This window comes from Canis aureus, chromosome 3, assembly GCF_053574225.1.
Source record: "Canis aureus isolate CA01 chromosome 3, VMU_Caureus_v.1.0, whole genome shotgun sequence".
Taxonomy (NCBI): Eukaryota; Metazoa; Chordata; class Mammalia; order Carnivora; family Canidae; genus Canis; species Canis aureus.
The window spans coordinates 38,183,722-38,202,340 of NC_135613.1; positions in this window are offsets into that span (position 1 = coordinate 38,183,722).

The window sequence follows — 18,619 nt, forward strand, 5'->3', positions numbered from 1 at the left end:
TGAGGGACCATGAGTCAGGGAACACGTTGACAAAATGTTTGGAGCAAATCAGGACTGCAAACCTGAAGGGAGAAATTGGATAGAGGATGACTGACTTTCCCTGGCTTTGTTTGGTTTGCCCCCTTTTCAGAAACAAATATCCTGCTTGAATAGCTCCAGAGACTCATCAGTTCCAACAGGATGAAGTCTAAACTCTTTGGGGTGGCATTCAAGGCCCTTTGCTATCTTGTCTCAGCTCAGCCTTTGTCTCTTCTCCCACCATATTCCCAGGCTCATTCCCAGCCAGAGAATTCCGCACAGTTCCCTGGATACTCCATGTTTGTTCCTATCCCTGTGCCTTTGCACATGCTAGTTTGTCTGCCTCACAGCGCACCAGAAGATGTCACTTCCAGGTGACATGAGTCTTGTTTCCTAAAGTTTTGAATTTCCTCTTCCACTCCCAAGACTTTTCCAAGTAGTCCCTGCACAGAGAAAAATCTTCGTTGCCTCTTTGGAATTATAACTAAATACACAAATAAACAAGTTAAGGAACATCAACTGGAAATATTGAGAGTTAGGGCTCTGAGTGGCTCCCCAAAGCATTGTGGAAAACCCCAAACTCCTAGGGCTGAATATCAATGTGGTTTGGAAAGTCTTACATTGCTACGACACTAATTTAAGAATGATACAAGAATGTGCTTTTTTAGATTGGACAATTTGTTTGCTCTGTTGATGTTATGCTAGATTCCAACAGCAGGACTGAAAGGCATTGTTAGGGGAAACTCTACAAGCTTTTCAGGAAGTTAGCCAGGGTGGGGAAGCCTTCCCTGGGGCATTCTGAACATGCCATTTTTATCACAGGTTTCAATGTGTAAAGGAGATTCGGAGCCCCATTTTCTTTTTCTTTTTTTAAATTTAAATTCAATTTGATGCACATAAACAGTATTATTAGTTTCATAGGTAGAATTTAGTGATTCCTCAGTTGCCTGTTACACCCAGTTCAGAGCCCCATTTTTCACAACAAAATGTTAGCATAAAGTAAGGTGACCATCTGATCTCATTTGCCCAGGAAATTCTGGTTTTCACCCGGTATCCTGACATAGTTATCAGTACTTTCCTCTTCATTATCAAGTACCCCAGTGCAGAAGATAAATTATATGTCACTTTAGCACTAGCTAACCCAGCTAGAGCTTGGCTAGGTGGTTGCTTTCCTAAGGCTTTACCATCTATTGGATGCAAGTCCCCTCTTTCAGACTCAGCCTTTGATCCTTCCTCTGTGACAGAATTAATAGCTCCACCTGTGCACGCTCAAGGCATTGCATGCTCACCTTCCCCCACTTCTCCCACTGGATGTTGGGCCTCCACACCAAGGATCACGATACAGACTGGGTATCTCCTTGCATAAATTCTGGGCACAGCAAGTTCTTAATAAGAGGTTGTGGCGTGCATTATTTTGGAAAAAGAAAACAATTGTCTAAGAGGTTTTTGTTTTGCTTTATTTTATTTGCAATCATCAAAAAAAAAAATAGAAAAGTCTTTATAAGAACTTAATGAGTCTTTAGACAAGAACACTGAACAGTAGATATGAATATAGAAGTCTTCAAAAGGGAGGTCAAGAAATGTTGAGGAAGTGACAAGAAGTGTCCAACCATGACTTTTTATTGCTATTGTTAAATGTTAAAGTCAGAGCAAGCCTCTTTGGTAATCCTTTAAATTCAGATTTTGAATAGTGATTCCATTTGCTCTAAAAATAATTGGATTTATTTTCACTCTTCTTTATCCTTCTTAAACAATTACGTATTACTTTTTTTAATGTGTATGTTTTTTCTTTAATATATATATATTTTATTTTATTTTATTTTATTTTATTTTATTTTATTTTATTTTATTTTTTTAGAGAGGGAGAGAGAGAGAGAGAGAGGTGGGGAGGGGAAGAGGGAGAAAGAGAGAGAGCAAGAATCAAGTTGGCTCCACACCTAGTGTGGAGCTTGACCAGAACTTGGTCTCAGAACCCTGAGCTCACAACCTGAGCCAAAATCAAGAGTCAGATGCTTAACCGACTGAGCCCCCCATCAATACAAGTAATACAGCCCCCACTATGTATTACTTTTTGATAAGAAAAGTTTATATTGGAAAGGATACAAATGTTGAAACAAAAAAATTTAGTTTTCAAATGCTTTGAAAATCATTTGGACAAATGCTTTTATTTTATATTTCAAAGTCAGGGGTAAAGAGGTGGTGGGTGAAAACTAAGAAACTAACAGAGGCTCAATGCCTGTCTGATTCTTTTGGACTGATGAAGGGCTTTGAGCAGGGACACTCTTGTCTTGCCATACCTAGAGTTAGAATATAAGCTTCATGCCTCAGTAAGACTTGCTTGGACGAAGTTAAACTCTGCATGGCCCCAATGTAAAGAAGTCAAGGAGAAAATCTGCGTGTGGATAGGGTTGGCATTGTGGGCTTTGGAGTCAGGCCAGCAGGGCTTCAGATCCTGAGGCCTCACTCGTACCTGACCTTGGTCAGGTGACTTAACTTCTCTGAGGCCGAGTGTCCCCCAACTTTGAAATGGGGCTAACAGCATGTTTCTTGCAGGAACCGATGAGGTTTAAATGAAATAGTGTTTGTAAAGCACTTACCAGTCTCTGGAAGTAGTAAACATTCCATAAATTACAGGCATTCTTGGTATAATTATTATTGTTACTCTACTACCCAACTTGTATGAAGGAGAGCTTATCGATTCCAAATATGAACTATTGCAGACAGTTCCCTCTGCTCTACTACTCAGATGCTAGTCCCGCAAGCGGCTTAATTTAAGCTTGTGTCGGAGGAGGTGGTGATTGAACTTGGAGTTATATATAGAGGAGCCTGTGTGATTGGCTCTCTTGTCACCAGGCATTTTCCTATGTTCCTAGATTCCTTGATATTTGCTTTTTTCTTTTTTTTTTCTTTCTTTCTTTTTTTTTTTTTTTTTTTTTTTGGCTTGGGCTTTGCAAAACTTCCTGGTGGGTAGTTTTAGTCATCCTTCCTAGCAGTTTGCAAGAGTATGTTATGAAGCTAGAGATAATAAAAAATGTCCTGATGTGTCAGAAAAAGAGAAAAAGAAGGAAGATGGCTGCCATTTCATTCACTTAAAATATTGTGGTTACTAGTTCTTTTTTAAATCTCATGGTGACTTTTTTTTTTTTTTTTTTGGCCTCCACAAAGACGTCCATCTGTCATTGAAAAAGAAAGCAACCATGGTACCCTGGCATTTACAAAAGAAATCCACTCTATCAGGCATTCACCAACTCACTTGATATATATTAGGGGCTATCTACTGTAGTAGGTACTGTGCTAGGCATAGATGTGCAGGTTATATAAACTGTTCATGGAATACGAACTCAGACCTGAGTTCAAACCTCAGCTCCTTTTAGTCCTATATATTTGATCTTGCACGTGTTAGCCACTTATTCCTCTGAGCCAGCTCCTTCTTCCAAATTTCCTATCTCAGCTATGACATCATGATCATCTTCTCTCTCTTTTTCAGAACCTTAGAAATTATTTATTCTCCTCACTAACCCTCTCCCTAATGTCCAATCAACCCCCCAGTGATGCATGATTTCATTCCTAAATATATCTTTGTCATTAGCATCACCTTTAATCCATTCAACAGATATTAACTGAGAATCTGCTATGTCCCAGCCTCTCTGCTGGATATGAAGGTACCTGTCCCCAGGGAGCACTCAGACTGCTCAGGTGCACCCATGAACATACAATTTCCCTACAGTGAATGGGTGCGATGAAACTAAAGACCCTACTTTTACTGCACACCTAATCACTGCCAGACACTGTTCTTTGTGCTTTAAATGCATGAAATGATTTAATCACAATAACCCTAAGAGGTAAGTACTCTTATTACCTTTACTTTGTAGATAAAGAAACTGAGGCAACAGGGTGAATAAGCAACTTGTCCAAGGTCACATGGCTAGTTAGCAGTGGAGGAATGATGCAGTGTCTTAAAAGCCAGCTTCATACCCATTGCTGTTAACCACCACTGAACTCCACCATTAATAGAGGCTAATGTTACCTCTGCTTGCAGGGATGGGAGAAAGTGTTCAGGGTGCCATAAGAAGAGCTTCTGACCACACTGAAGGTCCTTCTCTGAGCTCTTGTCTATGCTGAGCCTTCAGTGGGAGTCGGGGTTAGCCAGAGCAATTCTCTGCTAACCCACTGCCATCCCATTCCCACTGCCATCACTCACTGCCATATCCCTCTGCCATGAGCCCTAACCTCAACCAGCCTCTTCACTGGTCCCTCTCCCTGTTAGTCTATTCTTTCCACCTGTACTACAGTGAGCTTTCTAACCAAATCTTACATTTTAGAATATCTTCCCATCATCTGTGGAAGAAAGTCTCAACCCCCTTGCAAGAACACTGCGTAGCTTTCAGCTTTGCTCGCAGTTCTCCCTGGCCTTGGCCTCATGGAATCACTTGTGGTCCTCTGAAAGAAACATGCTCACTTCTGCCTGTTTTAGTGGCAAATCCCACTCTTTCGGCTCCTGTGGATCCTTCCACACTCCGTCCCTTTTGGGGATGACTTCCTAGATCTCATAGGAAATGTGAAGTACTAGCAATGATAGGCTCGTCACCCCAATACTCTTAATTTTAGCTTCTCCCACTGAACTGGGACAGTTGACTTTTGAATCTGTTTCTTTCGTTATACAGTAAGCCCCTTGAAGAGTATTCGCCAACCCCTAAGATAATTTGGCACCCAGTGAACTTTTAGAATGAATGAGTGAGTGAATACATAAATGAAATAACGAGTATTGAGAATAAAGACCACTTTTATGTCTTTTTATCTGTTGCAACTCATAGTATAGTGCTGAAGACTGGATGTGTCTAGTTAAATATTGATTCTCCTCTTACACATCTATGGGGTACAGTCATGCCCCCAACAGCACCATGAAAGGGTAAATGCCATCCATAAAGTCAAACACATGTTATGAGAAAAGCATTGGACAGGTGTTGAGGAGATCTGGGATTGTTGTCTAGGCCCTATCACCAATTAAATATGTGGCCTTGGGCAAAATTGTTAACCTCTCTGAGCCTCCATTTCCTCAGCTGTAAAACTGCTATGGAAAGTCCAAGAGGGCATGGATGCAGAAGAACTTGGTAAAGAGCTGGACAAGCCAGTGGGTGTCAATGGCAGGATTCCTCAGCTAATCTCCAAACATCAGCCTAAGGTGGGTTTACTCAGTGCTACTACAGGCCATGGAGCAAGGCTTTCCCACCCTTTCTCCTCTTCTTGGTCAGAGTCCAGGAAGATTTCCATCTGTACCTTGTCTGCAAGCCAGACTCTGAACCTAGAGTTTGGAAAAACAGGCAAATTATATTCGTCCAGGTGTATCCTGTCTATATACTGAGCTGTAAGGCCAAGTTTGTTCTCAGAATAAAGTGAGTGCACACATGTGTGTGTGAATGTGTGCACACACTTTCATTAGCAGGACAGAGCTCAGGATAATAAAAGCAGTAGTGAGAGAAAGAGAGCTCAGGACTTGGCATTAGAATATTTGAGTCTTTATTCTACTACAGTCACTTATGCACTGAGTGACTTTGGCTTATTCTTAACCTCTGTAGTCTCCCCCTCATCTCTAATGAGGGCAATGCATTTGCCACAGGTTCACTGTCAAGATTAAATGAAATAAGGAATGTAAGGCAACTGGCACAGTACCTGGTGTGTGGTGTGTACTACACAGATGTTTTCTTGTTGATTTTTCTTGCTGTGACTACTATTAATTACCAATATTTTCTAAATGTTTTATATGCATTGAGCTTTATGCTAAGCATCTTACATGTATTCTATCATTCCAGTCTCATCACAACCTTGAAAGATAGATATTATTATCCCATCTTAAAAACTAGAAGATGGAGGCTCTGACAGCCTAAAAAGCTGCCTTAAAGTCACCATAGATCTAATAGTCAGGGATCCTTGGCTCAGATGCATGTCTCTGTATCCTATACTGATACTTTTGGAACTGCTGATGCAAATATATCTGTTTAAGTCAACATTTCCTCCCTTATCCTACTAAGAAATTATACTGAAAACATAAGAATGGGGTGGGGGAGCTGAAGTCTCAAGTAACAGAAACATAAGCTTAATTTCGTAAGTACCCATGCAAACATACACACAAAAAAGATGATGTTATTGACTGACACTGTTTGTTAAGAAGAGGAGTAAGAGAAAGACAAGTATACTGATTGTGTCTTGGCTTAGGGTAATGAACTAATTAACAAATACTGTCCAAAGAGTAGAGAGAGAACAAAAGGTGTTATATGAAGACATAATTAAACTAATAACCATATAACCATTGCAACAAAAATACAAACCATCCTAAATAGCAGAAAAGCTACTGTTTTTATTTATTGTTATTAAAACAATAAATCAAAACAGGTTATATAGTGAATGGCATAAATAAATTAATAAAAGTAAGAAAATGAAAGCTAGCTAGCCTTACTTCTGAATCCAACCACAATGGGTAAGAAGGACTGAGTTTCTTCTCCCACCTGAAAAAACCAAAAAGACCAGACAAAATATATGAAATAATGGTTTTCAAAACACTAGACCTCAAGAAATGAAGGGCAACAATCCTTGAAAGACAAAAACAAATGAGGGGAGCCCTACAACTGCCCCAGATCACTGCTTTGAGGAAGTTTCCCAGCTGTGGCGTGAGGGAAGAACTCAGGCAGAGTACAGAAGACTCCAACTTGATGAGCTGAATCTAAGAGTTCATAGTGACAAAGGCAGATTGAAAACATGGGACAGCCCTGGACAGGGAAGGGCCACCAGGAAACAGAACTTTGATGATCACAGGATTTTGGTCAGTGCACACAGGTGAGGAAGCTATCTGAAACTGGAGAAAGAACCATCCAGAAGAGCTAGAGGGAACAATACCCAACACTCACACTTGTAAGTAACTCATGGGTCAAAGAAAAAATCAAAAGGAAGTTATAAAGTATTTTAACTTAATTAAAATTAAGACTATGTATTATAATTTGTAGAAGGCTGCTGAAGCAGTACTTACAGGAAAAGGTATGCTTACATTAATTAAGAAAGATCTCAAGTAATTACTTACTTCTGCTTCTCTCTTAAGAAACTAGAAACAGAAGAGCAAATCACACCCAAAATGAGAAGATGAGAGGAAATGATAAGGATCAGAGCAGCAATGAATGGAATAGAAAGCAGAAAAACAACTAACAAAATCAATAAAACCAAAAATCTGGTTCTTTGAGGAAAAAAAAAACAAAACAAAATCAATATACCTTCAATTGGACTGATCAGGAAAAAAAAAAGAAATGCAAATGCTCAACATCAGAAACAACAAAGGTGACATCACTACAGATATTAAGAGAAATATTGAGGAATATCGTAAGTAACCCTATTCCAATAAAGTTGACAAGTTGGATGAAATGGACAAATTCCTTGAAAGAAACAAACTACTTCTTCTTAAGCTCACTTGAGAAGAAACAGATAACCTGACTTGTCCTATATCAAGGAAATTGAATTTGTAGTTGAAAACCTATCCACAAATATAATTTTAGGTCCAGTTGGTTTCACTGGATGCATTCTACCAAACACATAAGATGAAATACCAATACCACACAAACTATTCCAGAATACTGAAGAGAAGGGAATACTTTCCAGCTCATTTTCTGAAGCCAGAACTAACTTGATACCAAAATCAAAGATTAAACAAACAAAAACTACAGATCAATATTACTCATGGACATAGGTACAAAAATCCTAACTGAATCCAATCATACATATAAAATTAATGATACCTATGATGAAATGAACTTTATCTCAGGAATGAAAAGTTGGTTTAATATTCAAAAATCAATCAATGACATTTATCATGTTAACAAAGTATGGAAGAAAAGCCATATGTTCCTCTCAATAGATGAAGTATCTATTCCTGATAAAACTCCCAGCAAACTTGGAATAGAAGGGAACTTTCTCAACCTGATAAAGGCTATTTATGAAAAATTTTCAGCTAGCATTATATTTGATGGTGAAAAAATAATACCTTCCATGTCGTATTGGGAAAACAATGGTATAATCTCTCATTACATTTTATCAACGTTACAATGGAGTTTCTATCCAGTGCAGTAAGGCCAGAAAAACAAATAAAGGGAACCCAGATTGGAAAGGATGAAATAAAACTCTCTTTATTCTTAGATAATACGATTGTCTGTATCAAAAATCTGATGGAATCCAGAAAAAAGCTACTGGAACTAATAAGTGAGTTCTGCATGGCTGTAAGTTACAAGGTCAATATTAAAAATCCATTGCTTTTCTATACAGCAGCAATGAACAACTGGAAATTCAAAATATTATAATAGCAAAATATTTGTAATAGCATCAAATAATGTGAAATAATCAGGGATGAATCTGGCAAAAGATGTGAGAAAGCTATACACTGCAAACTACAAAACATGACTAAGAAGTTAAGACTTAAGTAAATAGCTATTTAAATTTAAATTGATTAAAATTAATACAATTCTTCAGTCTCAATAGCCACATGACATGAGTCCAAAAATCCCACATAATTAGACATAATCTTAAAAGATAGTCTCACTAAAGAAGGCTCACTATCAACACTATACTATACTGAAGGAGTTAGCCAATGCAAAAAGATCAATAAATAATTTGAGGTATAAATAGTAGAAAGAAGATAAATCTATGTTGGTTTGCAGATAATATGGTTGTATACCTGATAAAACCAAGAGAACCAACAAAATGTCACAACAAACAAATAGATCATTCTGTAGGGGAAATGGTATAGAAAGTTAATATACAGAAATCAATAGTTTTCATCTATACAAGTCATAATTATTTAGAATGGCAGGTATAACACAAAAAAATCCATTTATAACACTGACTAAAATATAAAATAAGTGTTGACTGCATAAGAAATATGCAACTGGATATGAAGAAAACTTTAAAACACTCCTGAACATCATGCAAGAAAACTTAAATGAGAAAATAGGTCATATTTATGAATAAAAAGCTGCAATATCATAAATATATCCATTTTCTTACATTATTTTATAAACTTACCACAAACACAATAAAAATGCAACGTGTTCTTTTTTTTAAATACTAGACAAGCTGATTCTAAAATTCTTGTGAAGAAAGAAGCCATAATATCTAGGCAAACTAGGGACAAGCATATCAGTATTGGAGGGTGGCTGCCTCTAAAACAATAAATCATCAGTGACTTAAACTATCTGGTATGAGTGCTTGAATTGGTCTAATCCAATAAAGTAGAATGAATCCAGTAGGCCCACACAATACAACAAGTTCACTTATAATGAAAGTGACATCTTTTTTTCTGTAGGGACAAGATAAACTATTCAATAAGTGATGTTAGGAAAAAACGAGTAGTGTTCCTGTTATTATGGCTGCATAACAAACCACCCCAAAATTTAGTGCCTTCAAACTGTGACATTAAAAAACAAAACAAAAGTTAAAACAAAATGGAAACAAAAACAAAACAAAAACTATGACATTTATAGTGCTCACAGATTCTGAGTGTCAGGATTTCTGGAAAAGCTTAGCTGGATTAGTCTCCCTTTAGGGGAAGTGTCTCATGAAATTGTAATGAGGTATTAGCTGGGGATGCAGTTATCTGAAGGCTCGACTGGGGCCAGAGAATCCACTTCCAAGGTGGCTCATTCTCATGATTGGCAAGTTGCTGTTGGCTGTTTGCTGAGCGCTCTCCTCTCCATATCAGGGTCCTTTCAGTGTGGTGGCTTGTTTCCCTCAGAGGGAGTAATCCAGAGCCTAAGGTGAAAAATGCAGTACCTTCTATGATGTAAGATCAGAAGACAGATGCTACCCCTGCCACCATCTTCTCCTGGTCAGTTACAAAGTTCCACCCAGTTCTCTCTATGAAAGATTGTCACATTGTAAGAAGAGAATGTGGGATGGAATATATATCGCCATGGCTGTCTTTGGAAAATACAAAGTGTCACAGGGACACATGTTGTCTATCAGGATCTCATATTACAATAAATGCCACATGTACTCTAATATAAAAAGTGAATCCGTAAAGTATAGGAAGAAAACATGGGAAAGAAAATTCCTTTGCCACCTGAGAATCTAATGTTATTTTATTTTTATTTTTTTTAAGATTTTATTTATTTATTTGACAGAGAGCACAAGCAGGGGTCTAATGTTATTTTAAATTAATTAAAACGAATACAATTAAAATTTTAATTCTTTAGTTCCAATAGCCACATTTCAAAGGTACAAGTAGCCACACATGGTTGAGTTTCAGATGGTGAGCAATAAGTGGAAGGGGGATGAATAGGCCAAGGGAAGAGCATATGCAAAGCCGTGAGGAATGAAAAGGAAGCTAATGTGGCTGGAGCTCTGAGGACAAGCAGAAGAGCAGTGCAAAGTCGGATGAGGAGGAGCAGAGGGACCACGGGGAATTTGGAGTGACATGGTCAGATTTCCTAATTAGTAGGGTTGCTTTGGCTGCAGGAGAAGGAAATGGATGGGAGGGAGTGAAGGAGGCAAAATACCAGGCAAAAAATATGGAACAGGAAGTTAGTGGTTGGCCTGGAGCCCTCTGCAGAAACCCTTTCTCCGTGTGCACATGTCTAACCACCCTTCTAGAGTTGGATTCCAGAAAGCACTTCCAGAAAGCCTATGGCAAACTTGCACTGAGCATGAGCATAAGATAGTGAAGGAATTCAGGACCAAGAGAAGGGATGACCCACAACACCTGGGCCCTTTAGCCCAGAGACTCAGAAATCAGAAATCAGTGCGGCTGCCCTCACTCTGTGGGAGGGAGATGCCAGGTCAGAGCAGTCACACTATCCCTGGAGAAGCCCACAGCTCCCAAGGCCAAGGAGCAGAGGCTCATGTTTTTTGGGCTTTCCCGAGGAGTTAGCAAGACTTATTTATTTTGAAGAAGCAGAGACTTCCACCACCACCCCTCCCCCCATTCTTTTTATAAAGGCATCAATCGTTTGAGTCACTTGGGAATAAAACTGTTTTGGTCGAGAAAATGTCTGTGGGCGCCTGAGTAGGAGATGGTGCGGCTGCTGTCAGGGAACGGGAGAACATATGGTGGTCTGTTGTGAATGCGATCTGTTTTTTGTGTTGTTGTTAAACTTCCCCTCGTTAGCATGGGGCCTGTTATGTAAGAGCTTGAGGGTCCATATGGTTCGTTGCGTAAGACGCCAAGGAGGAACATGGTTTTCTGGTGCTCCGCTGCTCATCCAGTTGTAGGTTTGGGAAACACGTGGCCACAGTGTCAGGTTAGGGTCGTGGTCAGTAGTCCCGGATTTGAATATCAGTTCGACCACTGTTAGCTGTGCCATCTTGGGCAAGTGACCTAACTTCTCTGAGATTGAATGTCACTGAGGCTTGATATCCTTCCATGTTAAATGGAGAAAATAGTTACCAACCTCATAGAGTTGCTAAGAGGATACAGAATGATTAATATGAACTACAAGGCATTGAGTATTCAAAGTTTTCAGGATTGCATGCTTTAGAAATGTTATTTCTTTTAGGGGTGCCTGGGGGCTCAGTCAGTTAGGCGTCTAACTCTTGATTTCTGCTCAGGTCATGATCTCAGGGTCATGAGATCCATCCCTGTGTCCGGCTCCATGCTGAATATGGAGCTGCTTAAGATTCTCTCTCTCCTTCTGCCCCTTATCCATTGCTTGGTGCTCTCCCCCCGCCCCCTAAAAAAAGAAGAAGAAGAAAAGAAGTACTCCTCCTTTAGACCTTATAGAAACTCCTGGAAGTAGCTATTATTTATCTTACAAATCTTATATATTATGTATCTTATACATTTTTGAGTTGTAACTAAACTATAGGAATTCATACTGAAAGGATATTCAGGTATTGCCCTGGCTCAGTAGAAACCAAGTTCGCGATCAGTTAATGCTATCTGTGTAAGGGTGAAAGGGGGTTGTGGGTGCTTGGGGGCTATCCTGGACTAAATTGATCTTCCCATACTTCACAGTTGGGGAAACTGAGGCCCCAGAAAGGAAAAACGGTTTGTTTAAAATTAAATAACAAATAGGTATCAGAAGCAGCATTTGATTCCTGGCCAGTCTGATCCAGAGTCCTGGGCTCTTGCCCTAGTTTTCCTACCTACAAATTCAAGACAAAGCTTCTCCCAAAGGACAGAAAAGGCAAAGAGAACTAACACTTACAGAGCACCTTCCGGGCTGGGTGCTCTCTGCAAAACACTTTACAAACATTTCCTTTCATCCTCATTATGGCCCTATGATATGGGGAACGTTAGCCCATTTTACAGAAGAGGACACAGAGTCTCAGAGCCATCATGGAATTTACCGAAGCTCCCAGAGCTGGGGAGGAAGGCTGAACTGCAGCCTCCTCTCCACCCCTGCTGGTGATTTGAATCTATACTCCAGGGCTAAATAGTCATCCACTCAGATTCCAGAGTCTTCCACCCACAGAGCAAGCTGAGAAGCCCGAGGCAAGGGGCTTCACCTCTCTGGGCTTTTAGTTTTTTGCATCCTTAAGCAAGAACAGTCAGCATACATTCCTCAAAGAACACTGTGAGGATTAACAAATAAAATGATGAATAGGGAGCCTGGCCCATAGCAAGTGCTCGCTCGATGCTAAAAACCAACAAAGCCGGCACACGCAGCCTCCCTCTGGTCCCCGGAGCAGGAGACGGGATGGTATGGCCCACGCAGAGCCTGGGGAGGCTGCAGCCAGACCGGGCCTCCCTGAGCCTTCCGCCTTGGCGCCGCGTCTGGCACCCGGCCCAGGACTGAGGAGTCCCCATTCCTCCCTCCTGTCAACTCAGCAGAACAAGCTGTTTCAAGGGAAGGTGGTTCCCCTTGAGAAAATGTTCTCACACGCCCTAGAGGCTCTTGCCCTGCACGTCTCAGCGATCAGCCTGGACAGGGCCTGGGCCCCACCCTGCGCAACCATTCTTTGCGAAGTCTGTATCCTACTGAGCCATAAAAGGGAGTGTGTGGTCTGAACAGCTGTTGTCTTAGGACAGGCTGCCCCCCACCCCCTTGGGTGTGGGATTGCTTTGAACCAGCTTTCCTCCTGTGCCTCAGTTTCATGCTCTTGAATATGGGTTGGTTCTGTCCAGACAACCACTAGAAGGGAAGTTGGGAGAGGCCACTGGGGACACTGCCTCCCCTACCTCATTTCTCCTGTTTTCCCCAAGTGTCTGCCATCTGACCTCTCTCCCCTCCAGCCCCACCACGATTGCCCTGTCAAGATCAACTGTAACTGTAAATAACGTCTCAGCCGCAGTGGGAATGCTCTCTCCTTCCTCTGTCCACGCCACTGTGTTCTCTCCATTTGCCTCCTCTCTTTCTGCCCACCCCTGCTTATTCTCCTCCGACAGGTCCTTTCTTCGCTGCAGTCCTTGAGAGTTGTAAGTTCTGCAGGATTCAGTTCCCCACCTCCCTTCTCCTCACCTCACACACTCTCAGGGGCACTGAACCCTGGCTTCAGGTACAATGCCCACAGTCAGGACCCAGTCTCGAAGCTTTGTCCTGCACCCAGACCATCTCTCCAGCTCCCTCTGGACCTCTCCTCCTGGATGTCTGACAGCACCCCCAAACTCAACATGCCCCAAGCTTCACTTGTATGCTCCGCGTCCTCCCCACCTCAGAGAATTGCACCACCATTCATTCAATAGATGCGCAGAGGCACCACCCTGGGTGCCAAGTACTGTCCTTCGTGCAAAGGAGACAGCAGGAAACAGAACACAGGCCCTGCTCTTGTTGCATTTACATTCCATCTGCTAAGATGTCCGATGACCTGGGACTCATTGCAACTACCTTCTTCCTCACCCTACCCTTGCAATTGGACGCTGAGTCTTACCAATTCTACTTTCATAGTATCCCTTGACTTGGTCTCCCTCTTTCCAGGCCATTCTCGCTACCACAGTTCAGGCAACTGCTTCTGCCTTGGTTTACCAACCATCAGTCTGGCCCCTTCTGATCCATTCCAGGTGGCAGCCAGAGCCATGTTTTTTGGAAACACAAATCTGGTTATGCTACTCCTTTGCTTAAAGACTTATATGGCTTCTTCTCATCACCTTGAAGATGAAGTTCATTTAGTTGGCTGAGTATCAGCCACACCAGGGTCTACCAGAGAAAGAGAACCAGTAAGAAATTAGGAATCTATCTATCATCTATCCATCATCTCTCTCTCTCTCTCTCTCTCAATCATCTATCTATCCATCTATCATCTATCTATCATCTCATCTATCTATTATCTATCAAGAGATTCATTTCAAGGACTTGGCTCCTGTGACTGGGATCTAGCCTACAGGATGAAAACTCCTGGGCAGAAGCTGACACTGTAGTCCCCAGGAAGACTTTCTTTCCTCCTCCAGGAAACCTTGATTTTGCTTCAAAGGCTATCAATGGATTGGATGTGACCTACACAGATTACCGAGGATAATCTTTCCTTTAAGTCAACTGACCATAGTTGTTAACCGTATCTACGAAACATCTTTACGGCAATACCTAGATTAGCGTTTGATTAACTGGGAACAATAGCCTAGCCAAGTTGACACATGAAACTCACCATCACAACATGATACTTTTGGACCTGCTCCATGCTTGTCTCCTTCACCTCTTTTCTTCCCTCGCTCCCCACCCCACATTCTAGGCTCAGTCACCCCCTGTGCTGTGCCAGCTGGCCTCCTGCCACCTGTCCTTGCACAGGCCTGGAATCTTCCCCACCCCTTTCCTCGAGAACTCCTATCTGTCCTTGAAACTACTCATGCTGCCTCCTCAGGCAGACTTCCCTGCCCTAACCCCTGCCTAAGCCCTGGCACTCGGAGCGGAGCACACTGCCTCTGAGTTTGCAGATCACCACCATGCCCATGAGATGGAGATTTCCCATTGGATGTGTGATCTGCCCCCCCGAGCATGGGGACAGTTCCAGGACAAGAATTGAGTGGCTGTCCCTTTCCATCTCGTCACTCTCAAGTGTCCCAACCCCAATCAACAATTGTTGATTCACTTGTATGTAAGACCCCGTCCATGCCAGTTAGAATGTTTAAGCTCCATAGAAGTGGGAAATCATGACTGTCTCACTCACTGCAGCATCCCTGGGACCTACCTGTATACCTGACAGATGATAGTAGATGCTCAATAAATATTTACTAAGTGAATAAATTGATATTTATTTGAATGAATTGGGAAATGAATACGTCTGGGCACTATTTGGATCATCATATATAATCATTAACAACGACAGGGACTTGCTTTCATGTGGCTCATATTCTAAGGAGAGGAGACAGACAGCAACTAAGTAAACATAAGTAATCAGGATAGAGAAAATAAAATAACAACATAACTAAATGAGTGAAGACCCACATATGAATGAATGGATGGCTGGAACAATATTTACATATATCGGGCTTCCTCAGGTGGAAGCACCTCATTGGGAAGACGTGAGGAATAGTGGAATGAGCACTGTATTCGGAGCAGGAATTAGAAAGGTCTGACTGTTCTCTGCTGCTGATGTGTGCCTGGGTAAATAGTCTAGTCCCTTAGAACCTAGGTGCCCACATTTGTGATAATGGGATTATAGCAACTGCTTTGTTTCTCAAACTCATAGCACAGGAGACAGCAAGCTTAAAAGAATTTAGTGACTGTGAAACTCTGTACAAATGTTAAGTTGTTGATACTGTAATTGTTGCAAACAGAGCACTTTAGTTAATTGCATTGTTTGGTTGTTGAGAGGCAGAAAGGAATTCCAGCGTGGGGCAGGCCTGGGTTTCAGTCCCATTTCGGACACTTATGGTGAACAGTGTGCCCTTGAACATGAATTATTTCACCTCTCTGGGCCTCAGTTTCCTGATCTGTAAAAATGAGGAGAACATTTGTACCCACCTCATAAAGTTATTGCCAGCTTTAAGCAAGACAATCCCTTCCAAGTGCTTGGCATAGGGTTGAGCCCATAAGAAGGGCTTAGTTAATATTAGCTATTAATAGTCATTCTGTCAATCATTGGTGGCTGTTCATAAATGGAGCCATTCATGGTTCAATTTCTCAAGTCTCACGTTTCTGCCAGGAAACTTCCTGAGTCTTTATGCACCAACACCTGTGATTATGCAAAACTTCATATAAAATCACCGTCCGCGTTCATATCCAGAACATAAACAAATGAAGAATTTGCCGTCCGATATGCTCCCTCCCAACTTTCCAAAAAAATATTTTCTGGAACATAGAGAGAGAGAGATGCACTCTTTATTTCTATAGAAAACAAGTGTTCTTGGTTTTATGATCATATAACCCTGGAACTGTTATGTTTTTTCATGTAATGCATTTACACTAGAAGCTCCATAAAGGAGTCCTTGTCAAGAGAAAACACAGCTGGTGCCCAATTACAGAGGTGACCAAGACTAATCGGCCAGTGGAGCTCTTAATTAAGCTGGACCCCAAATTACAGGAGAGACAGCTGCTGGGGAGCTGAGGAGGCCCCACATGCTTAACCAAAGGCAGTGAATGAGAAGGGTGGAAGGTTTTCTTCAGGGAGTTGGTGATTTCAGCGACACCTGAATTTAGGACTTAAAGGCTGACCTTGCAGAAGCTGATGCCTAATTTTGGCGTACTCCTTTCCATGAGAAGAAGCTCTTTGGATGCTATTTCAGGTATCAGCTCCTGTATTATTTGTCATCACAGGACCCTAGGAAATTTCCAGAAGGGGAAGGGAGGTGGTCAACTTCAGGAAAGCCTCTGGTGATGACCTGTCTGCACTTCCCTCCTGCATGGTCATCTTCAGCCTGCTGTCTTCCTTACCACCCTGCCATCAGCACCCCACTCTGGCCCATCTCTGCCGCCTTCTCTGTTCTTCCCACTCTGTCCTCTAGATCCCGAATTGCACCAGATGCACTTTACTTAAAGCCCGGCTGCTCTGTGTACCTGTCTCCAGACCTTGAGTAGAGTGTGTATCCCTTACTCTCTCTGTGGAGATGGCTTGTTTTTCCATATCCTCTGTACCTCAGGGACAAGAAGCAGGACCAATTTCTTCATTGTTCCCTAGTGCTACTTAAGCCATAATCCTCTGGCTTCTGTGACACACAAGCATGTACACACACACACACACACACACAACACGTACTTGCTGCCAGGCATTTGGTAGCCACAGATGGAGGGAGTTGTACCTGCTATGCACGAATAGTTGCTGTGTGTGTCTATTTGTGAGGCAAGATGAAGTGTGGTCGAGGGACCCGCAGCCTGAGAATCACCTGGGGGACTTCTCAAAAATACAAATTCCTGGGCCACCCCAAGCCTCTAGGGGAGAGGCCCAACAGCCTTCTCTAAGAACCCCCCCTCAAGGAGTTCTGATGCTCATCCATGTTGGAGAACCACCGGTGTAGTGTTTACGAGCATGGGCTCTAAAGCCACTTTGCCCAAGTTCAATTCCCACTTCTGACACACACTAGCGTGTCACATTGGTGACTTTGGTCACTTGCTGTGCTAGATGCTTCTTTTCCTCATCTATAAGGTGGGAATAAAAATGGCCCCTCCTGTAGGGTGTCCCAAGAGAATCGAAACAGCTATACATCTAGAATGTTTCAAACAAAACCTAGCATATAACGAGCTCTTGTAAACTGTGAACTATTATTATGATCATTGAATAGAAATTTTACTAGACCCCTGGTCCTTGGTTGTTTGCAACTGGTTATGTTCATCTATGACTTTTAGGTGGCTCCTCTCCATCTAGTGGGCTCAGGCTTTCCAGGGCATAGGAGGGTGGGCTTTCACACACACCTTTCTTAGAGGTCTTGTACATTATCTTCTCATGTTTGACTATTAAAAGATAACTTCCAAACCTCATCTCCTGGGGAAATTGATAGCTCAGGAAACTGCAATATACTTAACCTATGGCTTGTTATACCTTCTATAGATCCCAATTCCTCCCAGAGGACAGAAGCTGGTCCATCCACCAGAACCTTTGACCTCAGTTCCAGGGACCTTCATCTTTACTCCACTCCAACCACCCACACTCGGAGCCACACCTGCTCTTATCTGGGCTGGCTGCTGCCCCACCCCTGAAATGTCAAATTGCCAGGTCCCACTCTCTGACCTTCTCTCCGGCTCATCACTCTGGAGCTCTCTGCATACTGGCTCTGGGATCCCCTTCTGAGTGTCAGGCTCTGGACTCTCCATCCTTTCCTTCTCAGCCTTTCAGACCTTCTCATTCTTGCCATGCCTCCTCTCCAGCCACACTGGACAGATAGCATGAGCAAGAAATAAACTTTTCTATTTGTAAACCACTTAGCATGGTTTTTGTTTTAAATTCCTACAGCATGACATGTCTCATCCTTACTGAGGCACCTGCCCCCCAGGTGGTTGTAAAGATGAGAGGAGTTCATGTGAGTAGAGCATCAGGCCCAGTGCCTGCCTTGTGATAATTGCTCTGGAAATATTATCTATTACTCTGACCACCAAAAACCATAGGGCCCATGGCACTACCTTGTGATCCCCAACCAAATTGCTATGCAATAGTAATTTTTAAACTTCATCCTTTATCTTCTTGATAAACCCTTCACAGGGAAAATAGGTAGGAACTTTTTCAATCACTTTTCTCCAAATCTGCAAGTTTCAATCTCCCTCCTGTT